This window comes from Microcebus murinus, chromosome 4 (assembly GCF_040939455.1).
Source record: "Microcebus murinus isolate Inina chromosome 4, M.murinus_Inina_mat1.0, whole genome shotgun sequence".
Classification (NCBI taxonomy): Eukaryota; Metazoa; Chordata; class Mammalia; order Primates; family Cheirogaleidae; genus Microcebus; species Microcebus murinus.
Genome location: NC_134107.1, coordinates 16,241,998 through 16,248,278, shown reverse-complemented (window position 1 = coordinate 16,248,278; position 6,281 = coordinate 16,241,998). Strand labels below are relative to the sequence as shown.

At 47.6% G+C, this 6,281-nt stretch overlaps 1 long non-coding RNA gene across 1 annotated transcript; it reads left to right on the top strand.

The window, feature by feature from the left end:
* Positions 1–206: 206 nt before the first annotated feature.
* LOC142870453 (uncharacterized) lies at positions 207–5,461 on the top strand. Its single transcript, XR_012918826.1, has 3 exons — positions 207–472; positions 3,696–3,797; positions 4,906–5,461. It is a non-coding gene; the product is annotated as an uncharacterized LOC142870453 (long non-coding RNA).
* Positions 5,462–6,281: the final 820 nt, after the last annotated feature.

The window sequence follows — 6,281 nt, the reverse complement described above, 5'->3', positions numbered from 1 at the left end:
GCACGGGCCCCAGCGCCCAGCCGGAACTCGGCGTCTGCCCCCGGAAGACGCCCCCCACGCCGAGTTGGCATATCCGCCACCTGCTCAGGAGCCAGCGTCCACGTCGGCCCGGGGTTGAAGGTGGGCGCACAGCCTGGATGTGCGCTGACCGCATAGTAGCGGGGATGGCGCGGCGCACAGTGGCGGGCGTTGCCCCCAGTAGTCGGGCCTGCAGCGCTGGCTGTGCGTCGTGGAGCCCACCGTTGTCCGCATGCAGTCCCAGAGTCGTGGCTCGGTACCTGCCAGGTGGCCGCTCCCGGCGGCGTTGACCGTGCGGAAGAACACGTCCAGCAGCTGCTGTGACGTGGCTCTTCTCTTGGGCCTGACTGTCCACCAGCTCCCGCCTCACCTGGTCCTCTTGCACCAAGGTGGCCCCAGCCTCCACGTGGGTGAGGACGTGCGTGCCATACCTCAGCACAAGCATCTCTGCCAGGTACTCGGCCTCGTTGGTCTGATTGTTCTTCAGGTGGTTCCGGTGGGTTGGCGTCTTCTGCCAGAAAGAGAGCTGGAAGTCAGGGGTCTTCCCAGAGTAGATGCTGTGGCGGACCTGCTCCCTGGCCTCGACGGTCTGGTACAACAGGTTGTATGCCTGGACGTTCTGGCTGTCGGCCGAGAGCCATTGAGAAGGGAGAGGGAGGAGAGGTCCATGCTGACAGAGGCCACCCAGAGGTTGGGGTAGTTGAGCCAGTGGTCGGTGAGCTCCACAGGGGTCTCTATGAAGCTCTCCCAACAGGGCACCACGTGCACGTGGTCTGAGATGAGGTAGTCTGTGTCCTTCATGGTGAGGTATTGGAGAGTAGTTGCGCGGCAGCCCCAGCTCTACCTTGCACAGGTTGTCCCAGCTGCCGGCAGCAGTGCCCCCAGCATCAGCACGTTCGGTGCCTGCCTGCAGCCTTGGTACCCGGGCATCCCAATGTCCCCTATCCCTCCACGCCCAGCCTAGAGCAGAACCAGTAGGAGCGCAAGGCACAGGGCCATGGCTGGAGGAGAGCTTCACTTTGGCAGCCTGTTGTCCCACGTCTTCTCCATGGCTGGGGTGGCGGAGGGGAAGTCCAAGGCCTGGGAGCTAAAGTATGTCCAGCAACTGGGTAGTGACTCGGCCCCGACGAAGGGCTCCTCTCAACGAGCAGTCCCCTCCCAGGCTGCTGTCCTTGAAGTCTTCAGAAAAAGAATAACAAGGACGTCCTTTGTCAGAAGCATCCAGGGGAGTGAAACTGGGACAGATTCCAGGCTTTGGGCTGGGCCAGGGAGGGAAGAACTAGGCTGGTCAAATGCATATTGTCCCAGGGCCCTCGGACCTCAGTTCTACGAAGAAAACCAAATGTTCACATTTATCAAACACCTAATATTTTAGTTTTTCACTTGATCCTTGTCACAGGCTGCAGATACGGTCCTGCTATTGCAATTTGCAAATAAAAGTAAGGCTGAGACTGGCCAAGGAACTGGCCCAGGAGCACAGCCAGGAATGTGCTTACCTTCCAGCGCTGGAGAGCTGGGACCCTCTCTCCTCTGCCCAGCCAACCTGTGGGGTGTGGTGGCTGGGAGGTCACACTCACTCCAGGCTGATTTCCTTGTGGGCCTTCAGCAGATATGCCAGAAAGGATGGTCTTTCTGTGCTGGTGCAGGATCAGGGCAGCTGTAAGACATGAGGGGTGGCTATATCAATGTCCCGGAGACCTGCTGCATGGGCAAGGCAGAGTGTCTCTAGGGCGTCTCAGTAAACTCCACAAACACTCTGGGACCCAAGGATTTTCCTTGTTCCCGAGACCAGCAACTGCTCTGAATGAGCCTCTGGACTAGGTGCTTTATAATCCCATTTTAACCTCTCACCATTCTCCTTTTACACATTAGGAAACAGCCCTACAGAAGTCAGGTAAAGTGCCCAAGGTCACAGTTTGTACAACACAGAGCTGACATCTGAATCCCATTTCATTTGATGCCAAAGCACAGTTTCCATTCACTGATCTGTGCTTGGTGTTTCCCCTTCCTATTCACTCTCAGGGTCTTGGTTTTTATCCCTCTTGGGACATTTGCAGTTAAAGAAGGCTCACGGAAAGGGCATGTAGGTGACTCCTGGGTAGAGCTCATTGCAGCAGTGTGCTCAGAACAGAAGTCTTCTCTCCCACCATGTGCTGGGAGAGTCAGCACCATCCGGAGGAATGGGGGCTGTGCTTGACTTCTCAAGATCTGAATTGGAATCTGGGCTCTGTCGTGTCATCAGTTGAGCCCTCACGCTCTTATGGCTTTCTTCCCTGAGTCTCACTCTCCTCATCTGTTACAGGACAATACATAAGAACAATACAAACCTGCTCAGGCTTGAGCAGATAGATGTAAAATGTCCAGCCAAGTGCCTGGCACCAAACAGGCTGTTCTTTCAGAGAAGTGGGTTGGGTGACTTGTTCAAGGTCTGGATTTGTACCCAGCTTTGTCTGGAACCAAAGCCCGGTTAGTGCTCTTTCAATCCAATGCATCCAATCTCTATGTTTATACTCTCTTATTTAAAATGTGATGATTTATCAAAAGGTAATCTGGGATGGATTATTTCCTGGAAAGAAGGCTTTTCTCTGAGAAAACAACACAATTTTTTTTCTCCCTCTTGGTCCTTCCTAGGACAGGGACAAGTGATGATGCTGCTTCCCACATCCCGCTGAGTTTCCTAACCTCTTAACCTAGGGACAAGCACTTCATGGCATTACATAATATATATTTTTTTCCACTTTCCACAGCTAATATATTTTCCTCTTTTTATTTAATTTTCTCTCTCTCTTTTTTTTTTTTTTTTTTTTTTTTTTTTTTAACGTCATGGCATTTAAATCCAAAGGAGTCTGGGGATTCATCATGTTTGGTTCTAGCTCTTTCTCAGGACCTGGGGCAGGTTTGGGGGGCATTTCATAGCGGTGAATACAAGAGAAAATAAACATGCTTTGGCCGAATGGTGGTGAAGCATTTGCCGATATGGATAACATACCAGTGGGAGGAGGGCAAGGAAAATTCTGTGAGGATGTTTTGTAACCAGCCCTGGGCAGCACTTGCTGAGCCCGGTGATTGGGAGGGGTCACTTGGTGCCCAGCGCGCACATCCCCCAATTGTTCAGAGGCAGCATGAGGACCATGTAGGCAGGACAGGCTTTACAGTCAGATGCCAAGGCCCTGTGTGACCTTGGATAAGAAGCATGACTTCCTGTAAAACAGGAACAAACAGGACTTTTTAGCTATTAACTTAAAAAAGATTACAATGCATGCTTGTTATGGAAAATTAAAAGAGTAAAGAGGTTATATAAAATAAAAAAGACTTCTCACCCAGTTGTGCTTTCCAGAGATGAGCACTGTAAACAGGTAGGTGTTTATTTTTCCAGTTATGTTTCCATGCGTGAATGCATCTACCCAGACACAATGACACATACCATTTTCTTTTACAAAAACGGTTACCAGGCCACACACACTTTTACCCATGAAGAAGTTGATTCCCAAATAAAAGGAAGTTATATGTGCAAGGCCACTCAAAGGTAGATTGGAACAAGGATGGACCTGGACCTGAATCTCTTGAAGGGAGTCCCATGTCTATTCTACCTCCCACCTTACCTACCTCCCTCTCTTGGGCCATGTGCATTCTTTTTTGTTTTTTTTTTTGAGACAGAGTCTCGCTTTGTTGCCCAGGCTAGAGTGAGTGCCGTGACGTCAGCCTAGCTCACAGCAACCTCCAGCTCCTGGGCTCAAGCAATCCTACTGCCTCAGCCTCCCGAGTAGCTGGGACTACAGGTATGTGCCACCATGCCTGGCTAATTTTTTCTATATATATTAGTTGGCCAATTAATTTCTTTCTATTTATAGTAGAGACGGGGGTCTCACTCTTGCTCAGGCTGGTTTCGAACTCCTAACCTGGAGCAATCCGCCCACCTCGGCCTCCCAGAGTGCTAGGATTATAGGCGTGAGCCACGGTGCCTGGCTGGGCCATGTGCATTCTAATTGAGCATCCCAGGGGACACAAATGCAGACAGTTATTATGGCAGATAGGCAAGGTCAAAGTACTTAATACCCTGCAAGTTACAGAACCAGCCAATCAGAACTAACACTGGCTGTGAATGACCTTCCTGAGGTTACTGGCTAAACATTGGCCCTGCATGTAGGGGTGTCATTTCATACCGTACCTGTCTTTCAGTGCATGGTTAGGAAGGAATTCATGAATGAATGAATGAGGATGCAAAGTGACCTCAAATAATACCACAAAGGAAGAAAGAAACTTCCTTCAATAGAAGCACAGTGCTATTAACTGGAGCATTATCTGTCTATGCATTTTTAAAATCCAGACCCAGTAAAAGGGGAAGAGGCAATAATGGAAAAGGAAAGAAGCAGAACGAGGGAGTTTGTTACAGTTCAACAGAACTGGATTTGGTATATAGTTCTGTACTTCGTGGTTCTGTGACCTTGGGCAAGTGACTTAATCTCCTTTGCCTTTTATTCCGTAAACATCTGTGAATGTGAGGAGAAGAGGAACAAAGAGTAATTTAGCTAAGATTATACCAATTAAGAATCAGATAAGGCTGAGGGGTCTGAGGGACTTTTAGTCTGGTGGGCTTATAATTCAATGTCAAGGGTAGCCCAGGGATCCTGAATCCCTCATGGGGTCTGGAGGCCTTTCTCATCCTCAGTTCAACCCTAGGGGGATTCTGAGTTGAACCTCTAAATAATCCCTATTCCCTCTGTGTGCACCCCCATCCCCACCCCACCATACACATGAAAGGATCACCTGACCAAGGAACCTGTAGGCTTAAAGAAACTACCAGGTCCCTCCTTCCCTCTTCCAGGGACCTGGAAATCCCTGCTTCGTGCAGTCTCCTCGCCTTTCTTATGATATTTTTTTTTCAAGGATTTCTCACGGGTCTGCCCCACCTGATAATGGACATACATATTCTCAGTATGTTAGCTTTGAGAAGACCCAGAACCATCAAAGAGATGAAGAAAGCTGGAAGGGAGAGATGGATACAGAGAAAAGCCCTGACCAGCATCATGAGTTAACCTGTGTCCTCTGAACTCATAATTCATAGCATCATTATATCTTCTCTGGACGATATTATAACCTCCCCACAAGTATCTCCACCTCCCAAGGGACAGCTGGGACAACTAACCAACCACTTAGACAAAGACCTGCAGTGGCTCATTGTTTATAGAATTGATTCCCAAGTAAGCCTCTTAAAATAGAGGTTTCTTGGATTTCATTGAATCAGAACCTTAGAAGGTAAGTTCTAAGAACCAAACTACCTACACCTTGTAGAGCTTACTGTCCACATTAACATGACATTACTATTCCATTGTCTTCATTAGCATAACTTCACTATTTCAGGACACTCTTGCCCAAACAAATGACTTGACTATTCATCACAGGAATTTTCCAGAATATCCATCAACTCTTCAATGAAAAGCATCAACAGTTTGTGCCCTCAGATTATGGGATCCCTTGCCTTACCTTGCTTTCCCCGCCATCCTTAGGCTATTGTGTTGTGATACTTAACCCAATTCCATTCAAGAACTTCCCCTCTTTCTAGTGAGGGAACTAACTGCCTTAACCCAGCTGTCCAATTCTACATAAATTCTAACCTGGCCTTCTGAGACACTGCTAAATCTCTCTGAGATGATGTTCAGTTTGTACTGGGGAAATAGCATTTGACAGTCCCTAAGGGTCTGTAGCATGGTGAGATTTGAGAACTACTGGACAAAATTAAGTCCAAAAGTGCTGTGCCTAACATTCAGGGTCCCCAGCAAGTGTTAAGGAGGTTAAAATTTATCTTAGATCACCAAGAAAATAATAGAAAAAATAAACAAAGAAAAAACAAACAAACAAAAAAAAACCCCTACACTTTAACTCCACCCCTACCCCCATTTTGGCTTTATATTGTCTCAGTTTACTTATTTTTACATTTTCTCTTAAGAGATTGATATAAGTATTATTGGTTTTGGCAGATTTGTCTTTTGGACTTCATGTCAGAGTTATGAGTGGCTTGCAAACCACAATTACAGATTTAGAGTATCTGGGTTTATCTTAATTTTACCAGTGAGTTTTCCACCTCCAAATGTTTTCTTTTTACATTGTTAGTGTTTTGGGTTTTCTTTTTTCCTTCCCAGTTGGACAACTCCTGTTAACATTTCTTGTAAGACGGATCTGGTGGTGGTAGATTCACTCAGATTTTGTTAAAGTGGGAAAGACTTTATCTCTTTTTCATATTTGAAGGATAGCTTTGCTGGACA